The sequence below is a fragment of the Aedes aegypti genome, chromosome 2 (genome assembly GCF_002204515.2).
Source record: "Aedes aegypti strain LVP_AGWG chromosome 2, AaegL5.0 Primary Assembly, whole genome shotgun sequence".
In the NCBI taxonomy this organism is placed as follows: Eukaryota; Metazoa; Arthropoda; class Insecta; order Diptera; family Culicidae; genus Aedes; species Aedes aegypti.
The window spans coordinates 13,760,704-13,768,319 of NC_035108.1; positions in this window are offsets into that span (position 1 = coordinate 13,760,704).

The following is a 7,616-nucleotide window of genomic DNA, read 5'->3' on the forward strand; positions in this document are numbered from 1 at the left end:
TGCTCCGTAACGACCGCCCCGGCTTTTGAGAGTTTTGTGACGCGTTTTTTCCTCAAGTCCGGGTGTCTCTCCAAGAAACAACGGGTCCAGTTTCTGCCTATTGGATGTCGTTAAACGAGACATATTTATGTTTGTTATTCAATTAGCTATATTCAACTTACATGGAAAAGTACTGGGGATATTTCTCGTCTTCCGGATTTTTTCTGCATAATCGCTTACAGTGCTAAGTATATCCGACTCACTCAATGGAAATCCAGCTTTTGACATGTAGAGAACCCATGTCTTAATTCGAGCTTCTTCTTCCGCTGTCAAAACTGTTCCAGGACCAGGTTTTTGACCTTTCGGAGGCGTTCGAATGTAACGTTGGACGGTTGAAAACGGAACATGGAACATCTTAGCAGCTCTTCGCATTTTTCCGGTCTTTCGTGCTTCCTCAATAGCTCGTTCCAAATCCTCCGGATGGTACTGCTTCCGAGGGGAAGATTTGCGCTTGGAACCACTAGAAAAATCGTAGTCGACAATCACATTTTAGCATGAAATATGCAGGCTGAAGTTGCACATCATGAGTGACCCATAATAGTGAAAAACCATGTGTTTCATGGCAGTAAAATGGGTCACTTATGTTTTGCTTGAAATTTCGGAAATCTCGTGATAATCATTCGAATTTCTTTATGAAGAATGTGAATCATACCTGTTTTTCGATGTTGAAGCCATTTTTCAGCAGTGAATAAGATAGTTTCACTCTTTAGAGACTAACAAATCTAGAGCACAAACTTTAGAATGTTTACAAATCCAGCATTACTTTGACAGATGAATGGGCGTCTAGCGACAATCGATTAAAAACGCGCTTCTTTCGGTGTTTAAGCATGTGTGTGACGTATTCAATGCTACATAATAAATTTGTTTTTGTATGAAACATAATTATATTGATAAATAGTTTATAATATAATAGCTTTTGACGATTAAAGTTAATAGTGACTTATAATAGTGTGTGACCCATAATAGTGTGGTGAGTGTAGGTAAAAGTGTAATCCTAGCCCAGCTAATTCGAACAACAGTAATAAAAAATACCTCTGCATATTCTGAAAGTTCTCTAACTAATGTCGAAAGGATATGAAATACAAGATACCTATATAAAAACGTACCCCCATTTATACATGCAACGCCCGCTTGAATAAATAACTGAAATATACAGTGAAGGAAACTAAAACAAGCAAACAGTAGTGTACTATTGCTATCGATCATTATTACCTTAGGAGAAAATTGTACCCCCCCATAGTCAGTGTCTCCCGAATGCTGTCGCCAGTCCGTTTTACGTGTTTCCACACGTTATGTGTCCCATTTTCTCCGTTCACGCCAGTTCGGAGATCAAGTTCCTTTTTCCGACCTAGCGGAACTTTAAACGAAGATCGCGATCCTTCGGAAAAGACTGAATCGCGCTTTGAATACATTGCGAGGTGGCCCCTCTAGACCACCTGGAATACGCGTAATTTTATAAACCATAGATAGATTCGAGGCGCAGTAGTCACGAGGCATCATTAATCTTCTGGATACCTTCATGTTAAGAAAATAATTGGTCTTAAAAATAAAGAATCGTAAAACTAGACAGTGCGGCCTCGGAATTTCCAGCGTAGGAATATAAAACAGAGAAAGTCAGAGCAAATTAATAGAGACTTGTGTGGTCTTCATGGCCTGTTGCAAAGGAAGAATCAGATTGCCCGGATTGGGAAATAAACACCTACCTAAATATGATTTGTAGTTTAGCCTCCAACCCAATGTAAATACGAACGCACCACTTAATTAGTGCAGAAAACAATATTGTATCACTGATGAAAATATGAAAACAGAAAAAAATGATACCTTAATATTGACAAAATCAAAGATGAAATCAGATAAAAAACGGAATGCGAAGCGAAAAAATATGCAAAAACTGAACTGTACATGCATAAGTTGAATAATAAACTAAATAAGTTAATTATGATGCCGTAACGTAAAGTGTGCTGCAATACGACCAATGGTGTGTTGACTGCCTGATTAGAAGTTATTTATCACGTGACTAAGGGATGGTACACAAATTACGTCACGTTAAATTTTGATGTTTTCGATCAAAACACCCTTTTGTATCAGTCCCCTAATAATTTGTAAAGGTTGTCACCCTATACAGAGTTCAATACTACTTTACCGACGACACAGGATTTCTAGTTTCTCATCGCGATCCCACTGTAGAAGCTTGAGCATGATTGGCCGCCCGTGGTTATTACTCCAGCAGGGATTGAATACTGAGAAAATTGAGAGAATCTCTCACGTATCGCTCTCTGTAACTATCATAACATGCTGCACATTATGAGAGACTGTTTATCGTATACTGCTACAAGTTTGATCAGATTGGGGGGATAGTAGTGCATGATAAAACCCCTCTAAACATGCTCCAAGCCTGGGGGACACTGTTGTTTTTGGAAGTTCGTGGATTGTTTATCGTGCCAGTAAAGAAAAACACCTATCCCCAACAGTAAACAAGCGAGAAAAATGGATTTTATCATCGCTCTCTCGTTGGGGCTCTCGCTCGCTGCTTCCATTTATCAGACTTGTTACACCTTGCGATACAATGACGATCGTGGACCGCAACAGATGGGATGTTTTTCTTTGCTTGCTTTGATCGTGCTTCATTCTCAAATGAGAGCAAATTCTGCAACGCCTGTACTCCAGTATCGCCAGATCAGCTGCATTTACACAAGGAACCAGCCAGGTGACTGCTTGGGACTAACAGACACCCTCAGTAGGTCGTATGAATAAAACCAAGTACTTGCTCATGCTCAACCCGATTTGAGCAAAGTAAACTGTCTGAGCATTTTCTCAAATCCGTATGAATAAAACATTACTTTACTCAGAGTAAGTTCGAAATTCGAAAATAGCTTTTACTCTGTCAAAATGTTGTTTTTGCAATTCCGTTGCAAATCAATCAACGATTCTATAACATTCCCCAGAAAACCATTCCCCCGAAACCCATTCCCCAGAATTCCATTCGCCAGAATCTCATTCCCCAGAATGTACCATTCCCCAGAATTTCACTCCCCAGAATGAACCATTCCCCAGAAAACCAATCCCCAGAATGGACCGTTCCCCAGAAAATTATATACCTGCTTTAAAGTTTTGAAATAATCTGTTTAAAAAACTTGAAAATTAAACTCCATACAAAGTTGTTTACAAGTACATGAGAAGATTAGCATTGGTGCTGCTAATTATGAACACTTTACGCATAATTTATTCAAATTTCATTTGCAAATGAACTATCACAGTAGTTTCACTTTTATTGGCACTTATGAAGACTGATTGATCAGTCTATGGGGAAACACAATATCCAATATTTATTTGAAAGAATATACAACTCATCACTACTCTGCACAAAATAGAGCTACACCCTTCTTTCGGTATAGTAGTTTCCAAATGTATAATTTCACATGTATCTCCAATTTTTATCAAATGTAGTGAAGTATGCAGCTATTCGTCAATGTTTTAAGAAGGTGCATCATCTTACTTTTTAGGGCTACACCGATTAGAATAAAGATGTTCGTAGTATCATATTATACATTTCCGATATAATGATTACGTAAACTCGGCAGAACAAAAACTTACTATTCTGCACATTAAAATGATACGCCCTTCTTTGCGTCAAGTCTAAATTACAAATGACTTGTTTAAGGCTAAGTAGCCCGTCATTCGTTTTGCCAACAAAGATAACTTTTCAGCTTGCATTTCAAAGTGATAAAACTCAGTCTTGATAGTTTATATTGATTTGAAAAAGTATCACTGTACGCGCTAACATGCATAAAGTATGCTGATACTTTTTCAGCTTTGTCAGTGCAAAACCAACTGATTTCTTTGATTCGAAATCGTGAGATGAATTAGCAACAATCATCAACGACGCGTACAAATTTCAATGACGGCCTACTTCGCCTTAATTTTGCACAAAATAGTGATACACCCTTCTTTCAGTCTTATCTTGTTGGCGATATAGACAAATTTTTCCGTAAGGATACCAAATGGCAAGAAGGCATTTGGCATGATTGATTGAATATTCAAGGACCATTTGATATAATGGTCATTTGGCCAATGACCATTTGGCATGACATGAAGAACATTCTTTTTGAAAAGAAGGAGCATAAGTATGGCTGGATGGCAAATGGCTCTATACCAAATCATTTTATGCCAAGTGACCTTATGCTATATGGGCTCTCCATCGATATATTTTGTCTATATTATTTGTTCCGACGGTAGCTCAGGGGATTTGGTTTTTCTCCGGATTGGATTTAACTTGCACTGAAACGCGTGGGTTGATTTTCAAGATAACTTTAACTTTATTAACTTTGATTACTCCGCGAGAATATCACTCCGCGAAGTCTGCTAGTGGACTGTTGCATGATTCAACTTGTTTGCTCCTCAGTTACCCTTTCCCTTTCGTAGACTGTGCAGTTCCTTTTCTCCCCATCTTCTCGCAAGCTTTCAACCTAGGCGCGCAAACATTCTCCACAGAGAAAGCTCCTACCTGTCCCTTTTTGCCTGCGGTGCGCCAAGAACAAGATTTTCCTCAAACATACACCCCCCGTTGAGACCTTTGGCTCAACAAAACAGTAACCACTTCACTCTTAATCGAACGTCCAGGCTGAAGTCGCTCACTCATCTTCGTTACAGTACCTGCCGATGCTGAAAACAGACTATCTTCTACCAACACATCTCGCTTCTCTCGATCCTTTTGTTCACTAATTGTTGCTCTTATAAATCCTTTCGCATCACTCCATCTTCAACTAACAGTGTCTTCGATTTTGCTGCATTGTACGGATTGACCTTGAACTCGCTTCGTTCGCTACACAACATTCGTCTTCCAAGATTCATTGATGAAGAAATTGAAGATTCGTAACGGGTTTTCGTCATAACGAAAGAATCGCCACGTTTATACTCTTTGCAGTTAAATGAGAGTTGTTCTACACCACGTCCTCGTCCATTTCTCACATGCTTCTTGACGGTTGAATCGACCGCCGCTGGTATACTACCCAGATGATCGTTCTCGATTTCGGAAAACTTTTCCATGATCTTGCCAACTTGTGTACGATAATTTAGTTGGCACTGTACTGCACGTGGTACATCCTTCTTCAACTGCGCTGATCCTCCAGCAATCCATCCAAACTCTGTTTCAGCCAACGTAATCGCAGCGTTCTCTATTTTCAGGCGTCCAGCCTTCACCAAGTCGAAGAATATCTCGTTGCCGATAATCATATCCACTTCTCCTGGTACATGGAACGATGGATCTGCTAACTGCAAACCTGTCGGTACCCTACAAGAACCGGCTCTGATTTCCACCTGTGGAAGCCTTGCTGAGATTCTTGGTACGACCAAGAAATTCAAATCACTCGTCGCATACGTATTGATTCGGGAGCGAATTTTCGTCGATACCAGATACTTCACTCTGGTCTGGATGTCGTTGAGACCACTTATCGGAAAGTCGACGCGTTTCATCTTAAGCTTCAGTCTGTTGGCCAGTCTCTCTGTGATAATATGGCTGTCGGATCCTGAATCCAACAAGGCACGGCACTTGATGGTGGACCCTCCATGTCCGACCACCAAGACCTCTGCGGTTGATAGCAGCACTTGCCGCTTTGCTGTATCAATCAGCGCGCACATCGTTGTCGCACGCCGACCATCTGGTTCCTGTTGTTTTGGCTCGTTATCTTCAACAACTTCTGGCATCGGAGACCTCTCTCCACTTTTCTGCCAAATCTCATCCTCGGGATGCAAAAGGCTATGATGCTTACGACCGCAACCTTGCACCTTGCACCGTTGATCGGATTTGCAGTCAATAACTCGATGATACAGTTTCAAACAGTTGTAACACAAACCCATCCTTGTGGCAACGGACTTGCGCTCTGTGAAATTCATGTCCTTGAATTTCAAACACCTGTAGATGGCGTGCTCTTCCGGACAGCATGGACACGTTTCGCTACCCGTTTGCATAAACGATTTCAATGCTTGTGTTGCTGTTTTGTGACCAGTTACTGCAACATGCTGTTTCGCTTGGACCGTTGACTGCTGTACCTGCTGCTGCTGGGAGCGATTTGTACGCTGCAGAACGCGTCCTCGTTCACGAAGGAACTCCATAAACGTTTCGTATTCCGGTAACTCTCCTCTGGGTACCTTCGTTTCCCATTGCTCTTGCGTATCCTTGTCGAGCTTCTTGTGGAGGATGTTAAGCAGGATCAACTCTCCTAAACCTTCGACAGGATAGCTGTGACCGTCCAAAGCATCAACATGCTTCGAACAAGTTTCAACCAATTGTGAAATCGATTTCCCACGGTTGTCACTGCTGATGACGGCGCAATCCAAAATAGCGTCAATATGCGTATCCAGTATCAGCCGCTTATCCTCGTACGCGTCCTCGAGAATCTTCCAGGCCCTTTCGTAATCGTTGTTATTCACAACGTCTTGGTCGATCTTGCACTTTGCATCGCCTTCGAGAGAATCGGTGAGGCCATAGTAACGCGTCTGCGTCCGCGAACGCGATGCGATCAAAGGATTTCCTTGTTGTTGATATTCTGCTTTGCGGGCTCGCACACGCGGACGCGTCGCTCGACGCGTTTACTATGGCAGCGCCCAATTGCGCAAGTACAAAATCTTCATCGTTGAAGACTCGTTTGGGTACTTCGCCATAATGCTCTTGAAGAGGCTCTTAAAGCTGTACCAATTCTCCGGTGTCCCATCGAATTTTGGGAACGGAGCGTGTAGTTGCGGGGCAGCTGCTTGCACTACTATCGGTTGCTGGAAACCTGGAATGCATGAACTACTTGACGTACCTGGATTTTCGCGACATGCTTCTTGCGTTCGTGCAATTCTTGTCTGCAAGTCTACGTAAAGTTCGTTGTGGACATCCTCGAATACCGCGTACTCCTGACGTACTACGGTTCGTTGTTCTTTCGGCAGCAATGTCGAGATTTGGCTATGAATCCTGTCGAATTCATCCGCACATCGTCGCAGTGTTTCAAGGTGAAGGTTGAGCAAATGTATGCTCACACCTTCCCCTCTCAAAGATTCCTTCATTCGTATCAGCTTCTCCATTATCAGATCTCGCCGATCTGTCAGCACTTCCAACTTGGACTCCATCATTTTCTTCTGCTCAAGCACTTGCTTCGCAATCTTTTGATCTGCCACCGACGGAACTGGCAGCACGTTGTCACTACTCGATTCCGTTAGCTCTTCCAATATGTTTCTTTGTGATACACTTTTCAACACTCCACGTGATGTTTCACTGTCGCTCATGTTTGAACTTGTTCACTCTTGTTCAATCGAGTTCGCAATGCGTCAAGGACACGTTCGGACAAATCACCACTCGTGTCACGAGCACGTTTTCTTCTTAGGCCTCAGCCGTAATACGCACATGGTGCGTTCAAATGTTTACTCGCTGTTGTGCAACGGGCACAATCAATTTCAAAATCCAGCCACGGGCTGCACGACGTACTCGTTGGGCTAGATCGCGCCACGTTCACGCTCACTTATATTCTTCGGCCACCGGCCTCTCTACACAATGTTCGCTTATAGCCACGGGATATTCCACTGCACACGGTGCAATT